This window comes from Aegilops tauschii, chromosome 7, assembly GCF_002575655.3.
Source record: "Aegilops tauschii subsp. strangulata cultivar AL8/78 chromosome 7, Aet v6.0, whole genome shotgun sequence".
Classification (NCBI taxonomy): domain Eukaryota; kingdom Viridiplantae; phylum Streptophyta; class Magnoliopsida; order Poales; family Poaceae; genus Aegilops; species Aegilops tauschii.
The window spans coordinates 348,790,711-348,816,271 of NC_053041.3; positions in this window are offsets into that span (position 1 = coordinate 348,790,711).

Below are 25,561 nucleotides of genomic sequence, written 5' to 3' on the forward strand. Positions count from 1 at the left end.
GTGTATTTGTTGTGTAGGTACCCATGAATACTTGTCAACCTCACAATCCCATGAGTTGACAAAACGAGCTCTAGAGAGCAATGATGACTTGGGATACCATGGATTGCCTTTCCCACCTCTCACTTCGCGCAAAAACTTCGCGCATTTCTTCTACATGACCCTCACATGGTTATGGGTTATTGTCCATTACATATCATATGCCCATCTTGCCATGTTCACTTTGCATGATATGCCCATTCCTATGCCTTTGCCATGCATTTGTGACCCATGCTTTGCATTACACATGATGATTGATTCTAGTACTTGTATGTGTATTTGCCAGCGTGGTGGAGATATTGTTTGTTATTGCCATGATTGCTTTGTGCCCCATGCCTATGATGATACTATGCTCTTGATTTGTGTTCGTGCTTGCGATATGTCATGTACATTGCTTATGCCTATTCTTTGCTCACATGACATGATTGCCATGATTTCCTCTAGTGTGTTGCATCTTCGCTCCACTAGTTTGCACGACTTGATTATTATTGCTTGCCTTGTTGCATCACCAATGATTTATACTTGCTCACTTCATGCGGTTGATGACAACTATCTACATGCTTTGCACATGATTGTTATTGCTTCTTGTCATATCTCTCCATATGTTGCCTCCCTCATGCTAGATGATTTGCCATGTATTGAGTGCAACAATGCTATTAGTCTTGCTTATGAGTTTGCCCCCATAGCATTCTCACATATGATTGGAGATTTTGACATATTTCTTGTGAAGCATGCTTGTCTTACCTCTTTGCACCATATACCTAGTGCCATGGATATTGCCATTGTTGCATCATATTATTCATGCACTTGTGCTTCTAATGGTTATGTGCAAAAGAAGAGAACCATCATGATGGATGATGTGTTTATCTACCATGCGCATACGTTCTTTGTTTTGTTGTGTGCATGTGTAGGATACTTGGACTTTGTGTCGACTTCCGCTTCACGTGAGTTGACCATTCGAGCTATTGAGAGCAAACCACCTTCTACCACGACGATTCTACATCGCACTTGCTTGTGCTTCGGCATTGTGAAGGACGCACAAGGACACGCTTTCACGGTGATATCCTTCTCTTTTGAGAACCCCCAAACCATGATCATGGATATTATGGATCATACTACGTGTGTTGCTTTCCCCATGAGACTTATTGTTCATCTTGGATCACTGATTGCACACTTGTTAGAGATCTTGCTTCGACTTGTCATTTTAACCATTCCATGCATCATGATATATATGCCTTGTGTGTTGCATCCAATTCTTGGATTATTTGCTCCTCTCATATGTTTGGTTGCAACAATGTCATCACTTCACATATGCCATGTCCCATTGCTTGTCACATGATTGACTTGATTGCCTCACACATGATGAACAATTGCTCTTTCTATTGTGTTGAGTGCCACACGGTATTCACTACACCCCATGCACATTATGCTTGGATTGTCTTGCACTTGACCCATGTGTTTAGTCACTTCATTTTATTTGGTGTTGTGAATGATTCATATGCCTACCATAGACCTTTCATTGAGCAATTTGTGAATGCTTGCTATGACCTCGAGGTAGATGCTTATTTTCTTGACACACATATTTGCATCACTACCTCACATTTACATGCTTGTCCCCATGATATCTTTGCTTGTGCTCGATTGATATACTTACATGCCATGTCACAATCCTTTGTCACACCATATGCTTTGCGTGATGACGACACTTGTTTGGTGAATCACCTCTTGAATGCTTGGTTTTGCACTAACGCTAACCACATTTGTTTTTCCAAGTGTTTGTTGTCCTTACTCCTTTTGAAGGAATCACAAGACGGTGTGACATTGGAGAGTGCCCATTTCGAGCTTCAAGATGACAAGTACTTGGTGAACGTCCACTTCTACACGGCGAAGCCATCTCTTTTCCATGGTGATTTGGTTTTCGATCCGAGGTCGGGTCTTTCCCAAGGGAGGGGAGATGATGCGGAGCATCCTATGGACATCACCATGTCAAGAGTCCACTCGGCGAGTGACACGTGCGACATCTACTTCACATACACAAAGGTGAATCATCTCCTTTACACGTGCTCACTTGACCCCTTCGAGGATGGTATGCTACTTGACACTCCACTCGTGTGCATGCATGGGTATTGTTGGAACACTACGGACGACGAGGAGGAGTGCAAGCGCCAAGGAACAACTACACCATCCGCGAGAGAAGCATGGAAGTGACGTCGGAAGAAGAAGACGGAGATAGCTCCCAGGACCCGGACATCCGACCAGGACCCCGGACATCCGACCCCTGGAACCTCACCCACAGCAGCCACCCAGCCGCCAAGTACCATCAGCGGCCGGACATCCGGCGCCAGCTCCGGACATCCAGCGCCTCGCCAAAGCCCGGACATCCGGCCCTTTCCCCGGAAATCTGGCATCGACAACAGAAGGCACCCGAAGTTTGGCCACTTCAGCCCGGACATCCGGCCCGAGCCCCGGACATCCGGCGAGTCGCGAAGCCCCGGACATCCGGCCCCTAGCCCAGACATCTGGCGCCTGCCTGCGTGCAGAGACGGGCCAGAGGCCCATGTATCCCCTCCTCACTTACCCCTTCGTGGCTTAGACTATATATACTCCTCCCCTCCTTCTAGTTAGGGTTAGCAAAGGATTAGCTCATTTAGAGATAGAGCTTTGCTCATCCATATCGGATCTACTCCACGAGAGAGACTGCGGCCCCTCTACGGAGAAGATCCACCTTGGATTCAAGACCCCTCACGGGAAGATCCCCTCGTGGATTCAAGACCTCCTCACGGAGAAGAACCGGTTACCGTTTGTATCGTCCGTTGTTGACTTTGGATCTTGTATCTTGCCTTTGTGTTCATCGATCTAGCACATGTGTGATCTATTCTTGTTGGTTGTGTGATTTCTCTCGTGTTCCTCTCGTGTTTCCCTCGTGTTTTCCCTCGTGTTCATCACGTTCCTCGTAGGGATCCGCTCCTTTCGAAAGATCGGCCATCTAGGGTTCCACCCTACATCACTTGGCCTATCCATCATTTCAAACAAAGATATGTGAGTGGGAGAAAGAGAAGAACCAATACCAAATGTACCTTGACCGATGTTGAAAATGGATCAAAGATCACTCCAATGTGTATCAAGGGAATAGCACAATTGGTACCGTTTCTTGTCGGTTCTCACACCTACACAAGCAAAAGCTTATGGTGGAGCTTGGTTAGGATGGTGGCACAAAATTTGATGCAATTGTAAGTGAGACTCAATAATGTTGGAAAAGATTCACAAATTTGCAAATGCAACAAGTAGACCAATAGTAAGATATGGTACACGGAAACACACACGCAAATAGATAAGTGGGGTTGGGCAACCAAGGGTGAGCCAAAATGTGGAATCCACCAAGATGCTCTTGTTGCACAACACTAGAGAGACACTAGCACGATTGCACAATAGGCGGATACGAACTTGTGCACAATCTACTAAGCAAAAATGCAACGACCTCTATCCCAAGTATGCTATATGTATGATGTTTCTATGCTTTGATCCAAGATGATTGAGTATGACAATCTTAATGTTGTATGATGCTATGGTTCTTGCTTATAAGCTCTTTGCTTATCGTTCCCTTTTGTTTAAAGCTTGTTTGGCTCTTTGTTGTTTGAGCTCTTTTCTCATGCAATGCTTCACGAACCAAGATAGCAATTGTGTATGCGAAGACAACTTTTGTGACACAAGAGATGATACCAAGATATGCAACTCAATGATGGTATGTATGCTATGTGAAGTATGAACACTAATGTGCACAAGTCATGTTGCCGGCAATACTCAAAGGCTAGTCTCGATGGGTAAGCTACGCAAAAGTAAGGCCATGGGGTTATCAATGCAAATGCAAGAGAGTATGATAATATCACGATACCAAGATGATATGAAGGTGAAGGTGATACCAAAGTAATGTAGCCATTCGTAGTAGTCCTTGGCGAAGATGAGCGGTGGTGATGTTGATGCCGAACCGTACCTAGATAGCCGAAACACAATAGGATACGGAAACCACAACTCAAATTCTCAAAACAAAATGGGTCAAAATTGTTGGAGTTGGTAGCGGAAAAGGCTATGGTGGTGCTATGCGGAAGTGGTGGTGGTATGCGGAAGTGTATGTGGGCTCCGGAACAAAATTGGACGAAAGTTAGGCGGTAAACGGAGTGGAGGATGGAGTTGATGCTGTCAGGGGCCGGATGTCCGGGCTGGTCGGGCCGGATGTCCGGGCTCGGGATCCGTGGATGAACACCGCGTGGAGAGGTCAAATCCGGGGCAAAATTCGGAAGATTTTGTGGATGAAAATTGGGGAAAAGATGGGGAAAAGCTAGATCTACCTGCAACACACGAAATCCGCGGATCAAATCCAACAAAACTTCATCACACCAACAAATCACAAAAAAAATTGGGGCTATTTTTGTCGGGTAATTTTCGGGTTAGGACGAAAAACAACCAAATCAAGCTAGAAAACAAAGAGAGGGGGCTCCGAAATCGTGATCAACGTGGCTCATGATACCAAGATGATGTAGGGTGGAACCCTATATAGCCGATCTTTCACGAAAGGAGCGGATCCCAACTAAGAACACGAAGAACACGAGGGGAAACACGAGGGGAAGACACGAGAGAATCACTCAAACCAACAAGAACAATCACACATGTGCTAGATCCTCAAAACACAAAGAGATACACTATCCAAATCCAACAAGGGACGATACATAGGTAACCGGTTCTTCTCCGAAAGGAGGTCTTGAGGGGGGCCACCCAAGAGGGGGTCTTGAATCCAACGTGGATCGTCTCCGAAGAGGGGCCGCAGTCTCTCTCGAGGAGGAGATCCGTATGGATGAGCAATGCTCTATCTCACATATGAGCTAAACCAATGCTAACCCTAGAAAGATGGAGGAGAAGGAGTATATATAGTCTAGGGGGTCGAAGGGGTACACGGGCCTCGGCCCTTACCGTGCGCAGACAGGGGTGGCCGGATGTCCGGGGCTTCAGGAGGGGCCGGATGTCCGGGCTGGGGGGCCGGATGTCCGGGCTGGAGGGCAAAACTTCTGGATGTTCTGTAGCGTGGCGCCGGATGTCCGGGCTTTTGGCCAGATTTCCCGGCTAGGGCCGGATGTCCGAGCTGGACGCCGGATGTCCGGGCCCTGTAGGCTTGGGCGTCTGGGCTGCTGCTGCTGTGGTTGCTCCAGGGGCCGGATGTCCGGGGCCTGGAAGGTGAACTTGCCCGTTTCCGTTGGTTCTCTTCGTCCGTGAACTTGGTGGCTTGTCCGTCTTCACGTGCATCCTCGGGAGGCTCCCCTTGACACCTAATCATGCATAGCATATCGGACTTAGGTAGTAGCCATGTCTCAAGTGGATCATATGTGATATCACTAAGGAAGGAAGTCACCTCGTTCTCGAGAGCTCTAGCTCGTGCTCGTGTCATAGGTCCTCTTGGCTCTTGATGAGACGATGGTAGGTCCATGGGGATGACCGTAGGATGCTCCGCATCAACGTCTACTTAAGGGTTTAGTGCGACATGCTTTACGGCTTAGAATCGGGACTTCAAAAACGTTTTGAACGCCATGGAGCATATGAGATGTTCTAAGAGCTGAAATTGGTATTCCAGACTCATGCCCGTGTCCAGAGGTATGAGACCTCTGACAAGTACTTTGCCTACAAGATGGAGGAGAATAGCTCAGCCAGTGCGCATGTGCTTAGAATGTCTGGGTACTACAATCGCTTGAATCAAGTGGGAGTTAATATTCCAGATAAGATAGTGATTAACAGAGTTCTCTAGTCACTATCACCAAGCTACTAGAACTTCGTTATGAACTATAATATGCAAGGAATGACGAAAATGATTCCCGAGCTCTTCGTGGTGCTGAAATTGGCGAAGGTAGAAATCAAGAAAGTGCATCAAGTGTTGATAGTTAATAAGACCACTAGTTTCAAGAAAAAGGGCAAGGGAAAGAAAGGGAACTTCAAGAAGAATGGCAAGCAAGTTGCCACTCCCATGAAGAAGCCCAAAGCTAGACCCAAGCCTAAAACTGAGTGCTTCTACTGCAAAGGAAATGGTCACTAGAAGCGGAACTGCCCCAAATACTTGGCGGATAAGAAGGATGGCAAAGTGAACAAAGGTATATATATGATATACATGTTATTGATGTGTAGTTTACTAGTGTTCGTAGCAACCCCTGGGTATTTGATACCAGTTCAGTTGCTGAGATTAGTAACTCGAAACAAGAGTTGCAGAATGAACAGAGACTAGTTAAGGGAGAAGTGACGATGTGTGTTGGAAGTGATTCCAAGGTTGATACGATCACCATCGCACACTCCCTCTACCTTCGGGATTAGTGTTGAACCTAAAATAAATGTTATTTGGTGTTTGTGTTGAGCATGAATATGATTAGGTCATGTTTATTGCAATACGGATATTCATTTAAGTTAGAGAATAATTGTTGTTCTGTTTACATGAATAAAACCTTATGTGGTCATACACCCAACGTGAACGGTTTATTGAATATCGATCGTAGTGATACACATATTCATAATATTGATGCCAAAAGATGCAAAGTTGATAATGATAGTGCAACATATTTGTGGCACTACCGTTTAGGTCATATTGGTGTAAAGTGCATGAAGAAACTCCATGCTGATGGAATTTTGGAATCACTTGATTATGAATCATTTGATACTTGCGAACCATGCCTTATGGGCAAGATGACTAAAACTCCATTCTCCAGAACAATGGAGCAAGCTAATGACTTATTGGAAATAATACATACCGATGTATGCGGTCCGATGAGTGTTGAGGCGGGTATCATTATTTTCTAACCTTCACATATGATTTGAGTAGGTATGGGTATATCTACTTGATGAAACACAAGCCTGAAACATTTGAAAAGTTCAAAGAATTTCAGAGTGAAGTGGAGAATCATCGTAACAAGAAAATAAAGTTTCTACGATCTGATCACTGAGGCGAATATTTGAGTTACGAGTTTGTCCTTCATTTTAAACAATGTGGAATTGTTTCACAACTCACGCCACCTGGAATACCACAGCGTAATGGTGTGTCCGAACATCATAGCCGCACTTTATTAGATATGGTGCGATCTTACCGATTTACCACTATCGTTTTGGGGTTATGCATTAGAGACAGCTACATTCACGTTAAATAGGGCACCGTCTGAATCCGTTGAGACAACACTGTATGAACTGTGGTTTTGCAAGAAACCTAAGCTGTCGTTTCTTAAAGTTTGGGGTTGCGACACTTATGTCAAAATGCTTAAGCTTGATAAGCTCGAACCCAAATCGGAGAAGTGCTTCTTCATAGGATACCCTAAGGAAACAATTGGGTACACCTTCTACCATAGATCCAAAGGCAAGATCTTTGTTGCCAAGAATGGATCCTTTCTAGAGAAGGAGTTTCTCTCGAAAGAAGTGAGTGGGTGGAAAGTACAACTTGATGAGGTAATCGTACCTTCTCTCAAATTGGAAAGTAGCACATCAGATAAATCCATTCCCATGATGCCTACACCAACTAAAGAGGAAGCAAATGATAATGATCATGACACTTCAGATCAAGTTGCTACTAAACCTCGTATGTCAACCAGAGCACGATCCGCACCAGAGTGATACGGTAATCCTGTTCTGGGAGTCATGTTATTAGACCAAGGCGAACCTACAAACTATGAAGAAGCTATGATGAGCCCAGATTCTAACAGATGGCTTGCGGTCATGAAATCTGAGAGAGGATCCATGTATGAGAACAAAGTGTGGACTTTGGTGGACTTGCCCGATCGGCAAGCCATTGAGAATAAATGGATCTTCAAGAAGAAGATAGTCACTGATGGGAATGTCACCATCTACAAAGCTCGACTTGTTGCGAAAGGTTTTCGACAAGTTCAAGGAGTTGACTACGATGAGACCTTCTCACCCATAGCGATGCTTAAGTCAGTCTGAATCATGTTAGCAATTGCCGCATTTTATGAAATCTGGCAAATGGATGTCAAAACTGCATTCCTTAATGGATTTCTTAAAGAAGAGTTGTATATGATGCAACCAGAAGGTTTTGTCGATCCAAAAGGTGCTAACAAAGTGTGCAAGCTCCAGCAATCCATCTATGAACCGGTGCAAGCATCTCGAAGTTGGAATATACGCTTTGATGAGGTGATCAAAGCATATGGTTTTATACAGACCTAGGGTGAAGTCTGTATTTACTAGAAAGTGAGTGGGAGCTCTGTAGCATTTCTGATAGTATATGTGGATGACATATTGTTGATTGAAAATGATATAGAATTTATGGATAGCATAAAAGGATACTTGAGTAAGAATTTTTCAATGAAAGACCTCGGTGAAGCTGCTTATATATTGGGCATCAAGATCTATAGAGATAGATCAAGACACTTAATAGGACTTTCACAAAGCACATACCTTGACAAAGTTTTGAAGGAGTTCAAAATGGATCAGTCAAAGAAGGAGTCTTTGCCTGTATTATAAGGTGTGAAGTTGAGTAAGACTCAAAACCCGACCACGACAGAAGATAGAGAGAGAATGAAAGTCATTCCCCATGCCTCAGCCATAGGTTCTATAAAGTATGCCATGCTATGTACCAGACCTGTTGTGTGCCTTGCCAATTTGTTTGGCAAGGGGGTACGATAGTGATCCAGGAGTGGATTACTGGACAGTGGTCAAAATTATCCTTAGAAGACTAAGGAAATGTTTCTCGGTTATGGTGGTGATAAAGAGTTCGTCGTAAAGGGTTACGTTGATGCAAGCTTTGACACCGATTCAGATGACTCTTAGTCTCATTCTGGATACATATTGAAAGTGGGATCAATTAGCTAGAGTAGCTCCATGCAGAGCATTGTAGACATAGAAATTTGCAAAAACCATAAGGATCTGAATATGGCAGACCTGTTGACTAAACCTCTCTTACAAGCAAAACATGATCACACCTTAGTACTTTTTGGGTATTAATCACATGGCGATGTGAACAAGATTATTGACTCTAGTAACTCTTTGGGTGTTGGTCACATGGAGATGTGAACTATGTGTGTTAATCACATGGTGATGTGAACTAGATTATTGACTCTTGTGCAAGTGGGAGACCGAAGAAAATATGCCCTAGAGGCAATAATAAAGTTGTTATTTTATATTTCCTTATTCATGATAAAGGTTTATTATTCATGCTAGAATTGTATTGATCGGAAACCTTAATACATGTGTGAATACAAAATACATAAACAAACACCGTGTCCCTAGTGAGCCTCTACTAGACTAGCTCGTTGATCAAAGATGGTTAAGGTTTCCTAACCATGGACATGAGTTGTCATTTGATAACGGGATCGCATCATTAGGAGAATGATGTGATGGACAAGACCCATCCGTTAGCTTAGCATAATGATCGTTCAGTTTTATTGCTATTGCTTTCTACATGTCAAATACATATTCCTTCGACTATGAGATTATGCAACTCCCGGATACCGGAGGAATGCCTTGTGTGCTATAAAACGTCACAACGTAACTGGGTGATTATATAGATGCTCTACAGGTATCTCCGAAGGTGTTTGTTGAGTTGGCATAGATCGATATTAGGATTTGTGTAAGTGCATCTAGTGCCACCCCAAGTTGGTTTTGGAGTATTGACGACAAATGTGGTTGAGGGACTAATGTGTTTGTTAGAATTGCAGGATAACACAGGTAGTAGTCTCTCACTGATTCGTTTACCTACCAGAGATGACCCCTAAAAATGTATAAAGACATTGAAGACAATGGTGGTCCGTGAAGACATTCACGATGAAGATAATGACTTGTGAAGACATTCACTTGAAGACTACGGAGTGCGAAGACATAGTTGTTTCGTAGTTTCCTTTTCTTCCTGATTGAGTCATAGGAACCACCGTACTTTTAAGTGGGGTCCAAGTGAAAAAAGTCAGATGACTGAAGTGATGCTCAACCAAAATCCTATGTCTTTGAGCGAAGACAATGAGAGCAAATCTTATCCAGAGTTGGACGAGTCAGCTTTGCTTGTAGCCCAAGCCAATCTGCCGCATGTGTTTGAAATCCGACCGTTGGACACGTGTCGGTTCCTTAGTGACCCAGGGTCATTTTGGACATATCATGTCGGGTTGCCTCCAGGCTATAAATAGTCCACCCCCTACACCATAAGTTGGTGGCTGCTCAGGGTTAGTGTACGACTTTGTCATTTGAGAGCAAGCCACCTCCGAAGCCTTTGAGAGAGAGATCCTTGCGAGGACAAAGCCCAAAACACCCAGAGCCAAAGAGTGTTAGGCATCACTGAAGTCTTTCTATCCGCGTGACCTGAAGACTCATTACACTTGAGGACTGTGCATCCTCCAGCCGGTTAGGCGCTATGTTCTGAGCGTCCAAGAGTCATTGTGGATCGCCGGTGAACGAAGTTTGTGAAGGTTTGGAAGTCTACCTTGAAGACTTACTAGAGTGATTGGGCGAGGACTGGGTGTCCTTAGCTCAAGGGGAATAAGGTGAAGACACGGTCTTCTGAGTTCAATCTCAGCCTCCCTAACTAGACGTACAGTTGTCACAACAACTGGAACTGGTCTACCAAATACTTGTCTGCACCAAGCAACTGGTTCTATCCCCTACTTCCTTTACCTTTCGGTTTGTCTTCGTGAAGTCTTTGCTTGCTTGCCTGATCTGTTTGACTTCACTGTGCGAAGACTATTACTTGTTTGGCTTCATATTGTCTTCCATTCTGATCCATACTACCTAACTGCTGTTAGTCTTCGTGCTTTCACTATATTGCTTACTTTACTATGGCTTGTCTAGTGTAGTTCATCTTCTGCTGCATATCATATAGGTTCATTCCAAGAGCTTGTCTTCAAAGACCTCATGCTTTGAAGACTTTCATAAAAATCGCCTATTCACCCCCTCTAGTCGATAACAAGCACTTTCAATTGGTATCAGAACAAGGTGCTCCCTTGTTCTGTGTGATTCGGTTTAACCACATGGAGTTTTAGCTATGTTGACTGCAGGGATAATCAAAGTCTCCGCTGCGTGCCCAGTCTTCGATGGCACTGATTACCCCTACTGGAAGAATAATATGCGCATGCATCTTGAAGCCATTGACATTAACCTCTGGTATGTCGTCAAGACAGGCATTCCCAAGGTCGGTGAAGGTGTCACCGCTGCTGATGTCAAGAGGTTCGCTCAACTGGACTCAACCGCCAAGAACATCATCTGTGGTCATCTGACCAAAGGACAGTATGGCCGTGTGAGTGCACTGGAAACTGCAAAGCTAGTCTGGGACTGACTGTCCAAGGTCAACGAAGGCGTCTCTACACAGAGAGACTCAAGGATTGATGTTCTTTGCAATCTCTTAAACCGCTTCAAGAGGAACGACAATGAAAATGTCTAGCTCACGTTCGATCGCCTCACTGGTATCACAAATGAGCTTCGCGCTCTTAGCGCCACTAAGATCACCAAGCATGAAATCGTGAAGAAGCTTCTGAGATCACTTGACAACTCATTTGACACCTTGGCCCTGATGATTCAAGAATGTCCTAACTTCAGAGATCTCAATCCGTCTGATATACTTGAGAGGCTCAACACACATGAGTTCTAGCTATCTCAGAAGAGAGACATCTATGGCCCCAACTATTGCTGAACCCGTGCTTTGAAGGCAAGGGTCGTTTCCTCAACTAAAAAAGAATCTAAGTGCAGTTCTGAGGATCCTAAAGACATTGGAAAGGAGCTAGCAATGCTCATGAAGAAGTTTCAGAAGTTCTCCAAAAAGAATCGCTTCGGAAAGTCTTCAAGATCCAGCTCAAGAAATGATGAGGCTTCCTCTCATGACCACAAGAAAAGAACATGCCACAAATGCAAGAAGCCAGGCCACTACATTTCTGAGTGTCCTCAATGGGATAAGGAATCTAAGAAGAAGAAGAGCAAGGAATATGATTCTGACGACAACAAGAAGAAGAAATCCTCAGAGTCTTCTTCAAAGTCTTCATCAAAGTCATCATCTCACAAGAAGAGCTCATCTGGCAAGGCTCGTGCGTTCATTGGCAAGGAGATGGATTCAGAGGAGGAGTCTGCTTCAGAGGAGGCGGAGGTGGAGTCTGAGGAGGAGTCTGATTCAGGCATGGCAAGCCTGGCTCTAGCTTCGGCAGTCGTCGCCAACTCCATCTTCAACACTGAAGACAATGGTCACGTCGCTGATGCTGAAGCCGATGATGAGGATGACTCTGCTCCGACCTACTGCTTCATGGCACGAGGTGCCAAGGTAAAATTACGCAATGCTTACTTTCAAACATCCAATGAAGATGACTCTGAGTGTGAATCCATAGCTATAAGACTCTTGCTAAAATTGCAACTGAACAACAAACTGCTATGGAACATATTCAAAAGTTGTTAGACAAAAGCGATGACCTGTTGGACGAGGAAATGAATCGAACTCAGTCCTTAATCGAAGAAATTGAAAATCTTCATGTTAAGTACGAGGAACTTGAAAGTCATCATGAAACACTCTCAGCTACTCATGAGAAGCTTTCCTACGATTATCTTCAAAGGAAGCAAGATCTAGAGAAACTGAGAGCGTCTCATGAAGATCTTCAAAAGGAGAACGATTCACTACTCGCTCAAGATCAGTTCCGCTCAGGAAGACTTTGTGCCACCATGTTTAAAATGTCTTGAGCGTGATAATGCTATCTCTGTTGCTGAATGTTCAACTGCCTCTGCTGTTGCAATATCTTCAACTGCTGATGTGGTAACTAACCCCTCTAATGAGGATACCACTACTATTGCTGATGAGAATGCTAGGCTGAAGACATTGCTTGAAACAGGCATGTACAAAAGCCTCAAAGGACATCAGACACTATGTGATGTCCTCAAGAAACAGATTCTGAACCGAAACCCTAGGAAAGAGGGTGTTGGGTTCGAGAGGAAAATGAATGTTGATGGTTCTTACTGGAAGCCAGAGCAGTACCCCAAAACCACATGGGTTGCTGCAAAGGGCCCTTCAGTGGACCCATCCACCTTATCTGGCTTCACTTGTGCTAACCCCATTATCATTGATGAATCCTTTGACGCCAATTATAAGCTGTTTAAGAATCAGAATGGTGAAGTGTTTGCTAGGTATATTGGTACTAACTGCAGGAATGGACCACCCTTGAAGAAGATCTGGGTGCCCAAAAGTTGTCTCGAGAAGCTTCCCGTGAATGTCATCATGACACCACCTGGGAAGAAGACAAACCCCGGACCAAAGGCTTCAGACAGACAGAGGACCTCACAAGGTCACCCTAATGCCAATGTTTTGCAGGGAAACCATACTCAGACTCATGAATATGAGTGTGTTTCTTCAAACCGCTATGTTCATAAAACAAAGAACTTCCCTGCATATTCTTATGAGTATTATTCACCTCCTGCAAGGCTATTTGCTAGGGATCCAAAGCCAAAGTTCTCAGATGCTGCACTTAGACTCATTGCTTCTAAGCCACCCCTGAAGATGTGGGTGGTTAAGAAGAATTAACTTTCTTTTGCAGGGAAAGGTCTCCATCTGGAAACCAAAGGCTTCTGATGCCAATGCTGGGGACCTAAAACATCTTGTGGGACGCAAGATAAAGTGCCAGAATGGTCTTACCATGTATTTCATCCCAAGGTTTCTTGACAAGCGTCCTATCTTACCTAACAAGAATCTGAAAATTGATAGTATGCTTGTTCATCAAATGTTTGTGCCTCACACTTCTCTTCGTGAAGCCTATCCCCCTAACTGCATTGTAGGGTACGGCTCCGAAGGCTACTGAGTGGATTATGGATATTGGATGCACTAACCACATGACTGGTGATCGAAGTCTTCTTGTGGATTCAACCCTACGTCCGTCTGACAAGAGTCAGATCACGTTCGCTGATATTGGTAAAAGCAAGGTATTGGGCCTAGGTAGAGTTGCAATCTCAAAGGATGAGCACATGGATAAAGTGATGCTTGTTGAATCCCTTGGATTCAACTTAATGTCTGTCTCAATGCTTTGTGATCTGAACATGATTGTGATATTTGGAAAATATCGTTGCCTTGTGCTTATGGAATCTGACAAATCTCTAGTCTTCGAAGGGTATCGAAGAGACGATCTGTATATGGTAGATTTCTCCGCAGGACCACAGCTTGCCGTATGTCTTCTAGCAAAAGTTTCAGAGTGCTGGCTCTGGCATCAGAGGCTAGGACATGCGGGCATGAGGAACTTGCACACTCTAGTGAAGAGGAAGCATATCATTGGCATCGAGGGCGTCAAGTTTAAGAAGGATCATCTGTGTGGTGCTTGTGAAGCCGGGAAGATGACAAGGGTCAAGCATCCCTTGAAGACAATCATGACTACATCACGCCCCTTCGAGCTGCTTCACATGGACTTATTTGGCCCTACTCATTACTCTACCCTTACTACCACTGCACATCTTTATGGCTTCGTTATTGTTGATGATTATTCAAGATACACATGGGTGCACATAATTCTCTACAAGACTGAAGTGCAGGATGTCTTCAGATATTTCGCCAATCGTGCCATGACCAATTATGGCATCAAGATCAAGCACATCATAAGTGACAATGGTACAGAATTCAAGAACACCGGCCTCGACACTTATCTTGATACATTGGGCATCACGCATGAGTTCTCTGCTCCATACACACCTCAGTAGAATGGCATCGTTGAGCGCAAGAACAGAACCCTCATTGAGATGGCACGTATGATGCTTGATGAGTACAAGACTCCAAGGAAGTTCTTGCGTGAAGCCATTGATATTGCTTTCCACATCATCAACAGAGTTTATCTTCATAAATTCTTCAAGAAGACATCCTATGAGCTCCTGACTGGTAAGAAGCCAAATGTGAGTTACTTCAAGGTCTTTGGTGCTAGGTGCTGGATAAAGGATCCACATCACACTTCAAAATTTGCACCGAAAGCACACGAAGGCTTTATGCTTGGTTACAGAAAGGATTCACACACCTACAGAGTCTTCAACCTCTTTCACTATAAAGTGGTTGAAATTGTGGATGTGCGGTTCGATGAAACTAATGGCTCGCAAAGAGAGCACCTGCCAAATGTGCTAGATGAAGCTACGGCAAGTGAATCTATCAAGCTAATGGGTACTGGAGAAATCATACCTACCGAGGAACAGGCTGAAGAGGAATTCATCATTTCTGCACCAAATAAGCATGAAGACAATGCTCAGCCTGAAGTCAATGCTGAAGATGAAGACAATGATCAGCAAGGGCAAAATGTTCGTCCAGTGCATCCTCGGGTTGCAAATGAAGTCCAGATTGAAAAGATAATTGATAGTATCAATGCACCTGGTCCACTCACTCGTTCAAGAGCAACACAACTAGCAATCTTATGTGGGCACTTTGCATTTGTATCCATATCTGAACCCAAGAAAGTTGATGAAGCCTTCATGGAACCTGAATGGATTCAAGCTATGCAAGAAGAGCTTCAATAGTTTGAGATGAACAATGTCTGGAAGCTAGTCAAACATTCGGATCCTCGCAAGCACAATATCGTTGGCACCAAATGGATCTATCGCAATAAGCAAGATGAGCATGGTCAAGTTGTTAGCCTATGCCAACCATAATAACATCCTTCTGTACCAAATGGATGTAAAGAGTGCCTTCCTCAATGGCAAAATTGAAGAAGTGTATGTTGCACAACCACCTGGTTTTGAAGATCCAAAGCGTCCTGACATGGTGTACAAGCTCAACAAGGCACTGTATGGACTCAAATAAGCACCTCGCGCTTGGTATGACACACTCAAAGACTTCCTGAAGAGCAAAGGATGGTTCTCTAGATCCCACTCTCTTCACGAAGACATATGATGGTGAACTGTTTGTATGCCAAATCTATGTGGATGACATTATCTTCGGCTGCACTGATAAGAGATACAGTGATGAGTTTGGGCATATGATGAAGAGCAATACCAGATGTCCATGATGGGTGAGCTGAAGTTCTTCCTTGGTCTTCAAATGCTTCAACAAAGAAATGACATCTTCATATCACAAGAGAAGTACCTCAAAGATCGCCTGAAGAAGTTTTGGAATGGAAGACTGCAAAGGGTACACGACACCAATGCCAACCAAAGGCCAATTGGGCCCCGACGACAATGGTAAAGAGTTCGATCAAAAGGTATACCGCTCCATGATTGGTTCTTTACTGTAATTATGTGCATCTAGGCCTAATATAATGCTTAGCGTTTGCATGTGTGCCTGATTCCAAGCGGCACCAAAGGAATCACATCACCTAGCAGTGAAGCGAATTCTTTGATATTTGGCTCACACCCCAACACTAGGATTATGGTATCCAAAGGGCTCAGAGTTTGATCTAGTTGGATTCTCAGATGCTGATTATGCTGGTGACAAGGTTGATCGCAAGTCCACGTCAGGCACATGTCACTTTCTTGGACGATCTCTTGTCTGTTGGTCTTCAAAGTAGCAGAACCGTGTATCACTCTCCACTGCTGAATCGGAATACATTGCTTCTGGATCTTGCTGCGCTCAGCTTCTCTGGATAAAGCAAACTCTCAAGGACTATGGCATCAACATGAAGCATGTGCCACTCTACTGCGACAATGAAAGCACCATCAAGATTGCTCACAATCCAGTTCAGCACTCGAAGACAAAGCACATTCAAATCCGTCATCATTTTCTCAGGGATCATGTGTTGAAGGAATACATTGATATCATTCACGTCAACACTGAAGAGCAATTGACAGATATCTTCACAAAGCCCTTGGATGAGAAAAGGTTTTGCATGCTGCGGTGTGAGCTAAATATCTTAGAATCCTTGAATGTCCTGTGAATGGACACACATCCTAACGCTTATGCATGTTGATGACTTAGATGTGCAACACACGAAGTAACGTATATCTTCAATTCACGAAGACTTACCCTCTAAGTGTGAATACATTAATGTGGAATTTGACTTCGGAGTGCCACGATAATTGTACGCCGTGTCTGGGTCTAATATTTCCTATATGGTTGGTAACGCCACCACCACACTTTCTTGAAGAGTTTCATTTGGAATCATGTGTGCATTATCTTCATATTTGGTTTGTCTTCAACATTGATTTGATTTCAAAGTTTATCTTTGCCATGTTGATTTGGTCTTCACAGATATATATACATGTGTTATGTCCTCTACAACATTCACTTATAGCTATGTCTTCAAATTTGCCATTTTCTGAACTAAGTGAATGTGATCGGGCCCTAACCCCTTCTATGCTTATTCCTCAAATTCTCTTTGTCTCTTCATATGCATTCTGTTGACAAGTGTCGAATATCTTCACTGTGTCCTTGTCAACTGAAGATACAGAGGCACACACATTTAAAACTGTTTTTAGTGCCTTATCTCTTTTGCCTGAACACCGGAGAAGCCGGATCGACCACCCGACAAACCAGGCGCGTGGGAATGTGGCTCAACTCCCAATAAGTTGCATGCTTGCCACGTGTCCACCAGATGTGAACCGCCAGGGGCACCTGCGTAATTGCGCTGCACTGCCCCTCACCTTATAAATACTCCACCCAACGCGGTCATTATTCCTTCTCCCACCTCGCCGTCTCGCTCAAACCCTAGTGCCACCGCTAGCCTCAGTCGACGCCAGAGACGAAGCGCTTAGCTGCCGCGACTTCTTCGATGCCATCTTCTCACCGGCTGCAGACCTTGTCTTCTCCGCCGCCACCGTAGCTGTCTTCCGCCGCCAAGTTATGGCATGGGAGATTGGACTGCTCGGCCTCCTTTCTGCCTCGTCCAGTAGTTGTTCGTGCGGTAAATAAACTCACTTTTTTACCGCTTGTTTGATCCGCTGGATTTGTCCACTTCTTCCAAAAGTGGTTTCTGAACTTCCAAATCCGTTTCTTTCTGCTTCTGCATCTCATATCTTGCAAGTATATTCAGTTATGCATCCCAACTAGTTAGATTCCTCACTTGTACTTATTCATGGATTCGTACAAATCTGGAACCAACTCACTTCAAATAAGTGAATGTCTTCGCACTATGAGGTCAATGTCTTCAAACTGATTTATCTTCAAAATCTTCTGAGAATGCATATGACCTCTTCCCCTTCCCTCGCATCTCTAATGCTGTCACAGGTACATGTCCGTGGGAGAATCCCTTGGTTCTCATAGTCTGCATTCATTTGCAGAATTCTTACAACATCATATTGAATCTCCTGAAGCTAGTTCTTGTCTGACCAGTCGTCTGAAGCCAATCACAGTTGTGAAGCCATTCAGTTGGAATCCTATGGCGAGTGACAAATCTACAAGGAAAGGTGGCAGACAACACCATGGCAATACTGCTTTGGATTTGCCTCCAGATCTGTATGAACTATACAAGTCTGATCCAGAAGAAATGTACACAACGCAAGTCCAGAATCCAATGGATCCGAAGATATTGGGCAGAACAATGGTTCAAGTATCAATTCGTAACTCCTGAATGTGCTGAGAAAAATGCTATAAAGTGCCCGGGTGACATTCTCTACAAGAAACTGCTCAAACGAAGCCTGAAGCCACTTCTAAAGGCTTCTATCCTTGCATGGTTAGAGGACCTCAGCCTGACGACGCCGACCCATCATCTCTTCGATGGTGTCGAGATGATGATCTGTTCAAGCGAAACTATATGTTTGCAAAGGAGTCTACTGCTAAGAACAAGAACGCATTTGGGCTCAACTTCAACCCTGGTCCTGCTGCTCCAAGGCCTGATGGCACTCATGAAGCCAATCTGAATGTCATTGGCCCCTTCAATGGCTTCGATGGGCTTCTCTCCCATATTGCATCACAAAGGGCCACAGTTGATCAATCTGCTGAAGAAGCGGACTCTGAGGATGCTCCTGAGCCCCCGAAGCAGAAGAAGAAGACACAAGCTTCCAAGCCCTCTGTTGCTCCAAAAGCTTCAAGAGTGAAGCCATTGAAAACTGTACCTCCTGAATTCAGTGTGCAGTCTGAAGATCAATCTCGCGTCTCCAAAAGACCAAGAAGCCCAAGAAGATTTCTGGGCATGACCTTACGCCAGCTAGCATTTTGCGAAATGAAGAGAATGTGATAGATCTGTCAAGCGATGAAGATCTTGCTAATCATGCTCTAGAGATGCTCATCAAGAGCAAACAAGAGGCTAAAATCTTCAAAGATTTGCCTCTGTTTGATGCGGATATTCTCAATCACTTCATTGATGAATGGTTTGAAGATCCCACCATCAACATTGATGATCTGCAGCTGCCTGTTGACATAAGCGTCACATTTCAAGGCTGCATTGCCAACGAACTTGCCATAGCTCAGAAGATTGTTGAGCTGAAAAACAAGATTGACTATGAGAAGGCCCATTTCAAGAAGCATATGGCCAAGCTCAGTGTTGCTGATGTACAAAAGTTCAAACAAATGATGACTGACCTCAAGGCCCAGTTTAACAAGAAGCGTGAGGAAGCTAAAGGCTCCCGTGGCCGCATGAAGTACTACGCTGAGAAGTGCGTTCAGGCTCTCAATGAGGCTAAGAAGAGAAAGGCACTTGGGCGTCCAGGCATTGACCCCAAGCTTGCTACCAAGAAAAAGAAGTCTGATGAAGCTGAACCCGAAGCTCCAAGGCAGGAACGACCAAGCATAGTCTTCCCTGCCAGTATGACTGGCTCGAAGCCAAAGGTCCCATCAGCAGCTTCAGAACAGAAAAAGACAAGGCAAGCTGAGGCTGAAGCCAGGAAGAGAAAGCACCATGACACCTCTGATGCTGCTCCCTCCCAGAAGAAGTTGAAGACAAGGGCTTCAAAGTCTTAACGCAAAGAGCGTGCTGCTGCTCAAGAGCCGCTGAATGTTGAACCCATTTCGGTTGCACTTCCTGCCTCCACCAATCGTGAGCGCCATCTCATTGTCCATGGGCCTGCTCCCACAGAGTCTACTGAGTCTGAAGAGATTCTAGCTGCCGACTCCACCGCAGCTGAAGACATGAGTCACGAAGACCATGTTGAAGATGATGAAGTCCTTCCTCAGCTCGAGCCCAAACCGGTATCATTGCCTGCTCCTACAAGCAGTGAACTCATAAGCATTGGCGGTCCCACGACGCCAATTGCTCAAGATGAATTTTGGGAAGAGCAACACCCGAACACCCCCTGCATGAAGTGATTCCGCGCACACCACCAGCTCATGTCACCACTCTGATGCTTGAGACCCTAGAAGCAACTACCGAAGACATGGAGAAGACCACTCTTTCACCAACGGCGTCGCCCTCATTCCGAAGGCTTCGCAAAGGCCCTAGGCCCCAGGTCTCCATGTCAAGCATTCCTGAAGACGATGTGCAACACACAAGCTCAGTAGCATATCAAGTGTTCCTTGAAGCCATCCCTTCAGAGTCTGCTCATGAATCTGAAGCCAAAGCGGCTGAAGACATTCCGACTGCATCACCCGATGAAGAAAGAGAAGAAGAACGTGAAGTCATCCCCCTGCTAGTGATCCAGTTGTCCAAGAAGACGTGATTGTGCCAGACCCCCTGTTCATGATGCTATGGAAGTTGAAGCCAATGTGGCTACCACCACTGTCACTACTAAAGCCAATGACATTGTCATGGCTGAAGACAATGTGGAGGCTGAAGTCAATGCTGCCACTGAAGATAATGTGCAGCTGATGGGCTTGAAGCTACGTTAGTATTTCCCCAAAGAGGAAGGGATGATGCAGCACAGCGGCGGTAGGTATTTCTCTCAGTTATGAGACCAAGGTTATCAAACCAGTAGGAGAAGCAAGCAACACAACGTAACAGCCCCTGCACACAGATAATAAATCCTCGCAACCCGATGTGTAAAAGGGGTTGTCAATCCCTTTTGGGTAGGAGCGCCTCAAGATAGGCAAACAGACGGGAGAAAGTTGTAAATATTGATAGATTGAACGCCAAATAAAATAAATAAGAATAAAACGCAGCAAGGTATTTTTGTATTTTTGGTTTAGTAGATCTGAAAATAAAAGCAAAGGAAAATAGATCGCAAAGGCAAATAATATGAGAAAGAGACCCGTGTTGGGTAACACAGTATTTAAAAAAGTTTCCTACGATCACGCAAGATCTATCTAGGAGATGCATAGCAACGAGATGGGAGAGTGTGTCCACGTACCCTCGTAGACCGAAAGCGGAACCGTTTAGTAACGCGGTTGATGTAGTCGAACGTCTTCACGATCCAACCGATCCAAGTACCGAACGTACGGCACCTCCGTGTTCAGCACACGTTCAGCTCGATGACGTCCCTCGAGCTCTTGATCCAGTTGAGGACAAGGGAGAGTTCCGTCAACACGATGGCGTGGAGACGATGATGATGAAGTTACCGGCGCAGGGCTTCGCCTAAGCACTACGACGATATGACCGAGGTGTGTAACTGTGGAGGGGGGCACCGCACACGGCTAAGACAAATCTTGGAGTGCCTTTGGGGTGCCCCCTGCCCACGTATATAAAGGAAGGAGGGAGAGAGGCCGACCCTCCTTGGGGTGCGCCAAGTGTAGGGAGTCCTGAGGGAGTCCTGGATTAGGAGATCCTCGGACAGCCGGACTATATCCTTTGGCCGGACTGTTGGACTATGAAGATACAAGATTGAAGACTTCGTCCCATGTCCGGATGGGACTCTCCTTGGCGTGGAAGGCAAGCTTGGCAATTCAGATCTGTAGATCTCCTCCCTTGTAACCAACTCTGTGTAACCCTAGCCCCCTCCGGTGTCTATATAAACAGGAGGGTTTAGTCCGTAGGACAAAAACAATCATAATCATAGGCTAGCTTCTAGGGTTTAGCCTCTACGATCTCGTGGTAGATCAACTCTTGTAATACTCATATCATCAAGATCAATCAAGTAGGAAGTAGGGTATTACCTCCATCGAGAGGGCCTGAACCTGGGTAAACATCGTGTCCCCCGCCTCCTGTTACCATCCGCCTTAGACGCACAGTTCGGGACCCCCTACCCGAGATCCGCCGGTTATGACACCGACATTGGTGCTTTCATTGAGAGTTCCACTGTGCTATCGCAATAAAGGCTTGATGGCTCCTTCGATCATCGACAACGATGCGATCCAGGGTGAGGCTTTTCTCCCTGGACAAATCTTCGTATTCAGCGGCTTCGTACTGCGAGCCAACTCCCTTGGCCATCTGGAGCAGATCGAAAGCTACACCCCTGGCCATTTGGTCAGGTTTGGAAGCTTGAACTATACTGCCGACATCCGCGGAGACTTGATCTTCGACGGATTCGAGCCCATGTCAGGTGCGCTGCACAGTCACGACGAGCATGACTTAGCTCTGCCGTCGGACAGTGTTTGGGAGATCACACCTGCGGCTACTCTGGCCCTCAATCCTTAGCAGATCATGCCGTTCGAGGAAGGGTGGATAGACCCCGCCACGGAGGCCGCGCACTCAGCGGCGATAGAGCCGAATGCTAACTTCACCCCTATGAGACCTGTGCTGCCGGATACTTGGATTCATCCCCGGCCACGGGCTCCGAACCGCCTGCGTCCGTGCCTATCGAATCTGATTGGGCACCGATCATGGAGTTTTCCTCCGCGGATATCTTTCAGCACTCGCCCCTAGGCGACGTGCTAAATTCATTAAGGTCTCTCTCCTTGTCAGGAGACCCTTGGCCGAACTATGTCCGGCTTGAGTGGGAAGCGGACAACGAAGAAATTCGTTCCCCACCCACCACCCACTTAATAGCCACTGTCGATGACTTAACCGACATGCTCGATTTTGGCTCCGAAGACATCGACGGTATGGACGACGATGCAAGAGATGAACAGGAACCACCGCCCACAGGGCGCTAGACTGCCACCTCATCATATGATATATACATGGTGGACACCCCCAAAGAAAGCGATGGCGACAAGGCAACAAAGGATAATCCCCCCGAAAAGCAATCTAAGCACCGGCGTAATCGGCGCCGCTCTAAGCCCCGCCATAGCAAAAGCAGCGATACCGGCACAAGAGACAATAACGCTGCGGATATTGCCGAAGACGAAGACAATCCCCTCCAGCCAGGTTTCGAGCGGGAGGATGGGCAAGCTAGCCCTAAGGAACAGGCAGCTGGCGGAGAATCAGAGGATGACAATTACATGCCCCTCTCCGAAGACGAGGTGAGCCTCGACGACGAAGAATTTATCGTGCCCGAGGATCCCGTCGAACAGGAGCGCTTCAAGCGCCGGCTTATAGCCACGGCAAAAAGCCTGAAGAAAAAGCAACAACAGCTTCAAGCTGACCAAGATCTGCTAGCTGATAGATGGACTGAGATCCTGGCGGCCGAGGAATATGAACTCGAGCGCCCAACAAAAAGTTACCCAAAGCGCAGGCTGCTACCCCAACTTGAGGAGGAAGCATTAAAACCTACATTACCAGCGTATGATGCAGCTGATCGGCCACCTCGTGGCCGAGACAGAGCGGCATATCAGCCCGAAGTCCAGCCCGCACCCCGTCGCCAGTTAAACAAAAACACCAAGGCCCGGGGCAACACGCAGGACCTGCGAGACGTATTGAAAAACAAAGCAGGACATACAAGATCGATCTACGGATCACGGGGGCGCGCCCCAATGCGTGACGACGATCGTCACGCCGGATACACTAAAAGCAAATCCGGCCGGGCCGAATACAGCAGACAAGACTCGTATGAACTGCGCCGTGACATAGCCCGGCACAGAGGCGCCGCACACCCCCTATGCTTCACTGATGAAGTAATGGATCACGAATTACCAGAAGGATTTAAACCCATGAACATTGAGTCATATGATGGTACAACATACCCCGCGGTATGGATCAAGGATTTCCTCCTCCACATCCACATGGCCCGCGGTGACGATCTACATGCCATCAAGTACCTCCCACTAAAACTCAAAGGACCAGCTCGGCATTGGCTGAATAGCCTGCCAGCAAACTCCATTGGCAGTTGGGAGAATTTGGAAGATGCATTCCTTGACAACTTCCAGGGCACATATGTGCGACCACCGGATGCTGATGACTTGAGCCACATAACCAACAGCCAGGGGAACCGGCCAGGAAATTCTGGACTCGGTTCCTAACTAAAAAGAACCAAATTATCGACTGTCCAGATGCCGAGGCCTTAGCGGCATTTAAGCATAACATCTGTGACGAGTGGCTCGCCCAACACCTTTGCCAAGTGAAGCCGAAGTCCATGGAAGCCCCCACGACACTCATGACCCGCTTTTGCGCGGGCGAGGACAGCTGGCTGGCTCGCAGCAACAACACATAAAGAAATCCTGGCAATTCAAATGCGAAAGATACTAACGGCAGACCACGTCGCAGCAGACACAAGCGCCGCAACAACGGCGACAACGCCGAAGACACGGCAATCAATGCCGGATTCAGTGGCTCTAAATCCGGTCAGCGGAAAAAGCCGTTCAAAAGAAGCAATCCGGGCCCGTCCAGTTTGGACCGCATACTCGATCGCTCGTGTCAAATTCACGGCACCCCCGATAAGCCAGCCAACCACACCAACAGAGAATGCTGGGTGTTCAAACAAGCCAGCAAGTTGAATACCGAAAACAAGGAAAAGAGGCTGCATAGCGACGATGAGGAGGAGCCCCGGCCGCCGAACACAGGAGGACAGAAAAAAATTCCTCCCCAAGTGAAAACGGTGAACATGATATACGCAACCCATATTCCCAAGAGGGAACGGAAGCGTGCACTAAGGGACGTCTATGCGATGGAGCCAGTCGCCCCAAAGTTCAACCCATGGTCTTCTTGTCCGATCACTTTCGATCGTAGGGACCACCCCACTAGTATCCGTCATGGCGGTTCTGCCGCATTGGTTCTTGATCCTATCATTGACGGATTTCACCTCACTCGAGTCCTTATGGACGGTGGCAGCAACTTGAACCTGCTCTATCAGGATACAGTGCGCAAAATGGGTATAGACCCCTCGAGGATCAAACCCACAAAAACCACCTTCAAGGGTGTCATACCAGGTGTAGAGGCCTGTTGCACGGGCTCAATCACACGGGAAGTGGTCTTCCGATCTCCGGACAACTTCCGGAGCAAGGAGTTAATCTTTGATATCGTCCCCTTCCGCAGTGGCTATCACGCACTACTCGGACGAACCGCATTCGCTAGATTCAATGCGGTACCGCATTATGCATACCTCAAGCTCAAAATGCCAGGACCTCGCAGAGTTATAACAGTCAATGGAAACACAGAACGCTCGCTCCGCACGGAGGAGCACACTGCGGCCCTCGCAGCGGAAGTACAAAGCTGCCTTCTGAGGCCAACCGCCAATTCGGCGAAAAGGCCCCCGGACACCTTCAAGCTAGTCCGGAGTAACCTACAACAGGATCTCCAGCCACGTTAAGAGCTCGGGTAGCAATTCGGCCTCCGTCATAGTCCCAGTCAAGCGGCGAAATTTGTGCCGCGCGTACATAACTACGCACTCAAGATACCATGGGCATAGGTGGAGGCACGGCTATGGCACGTCCCACAATGCGGCTCAACCGCCCCAGGGGCCATATACCTTTATCATTTTCTCTCTTTCAGGACCTTACTCTCTGGAAGCCCTTTCCAGCAGTCTG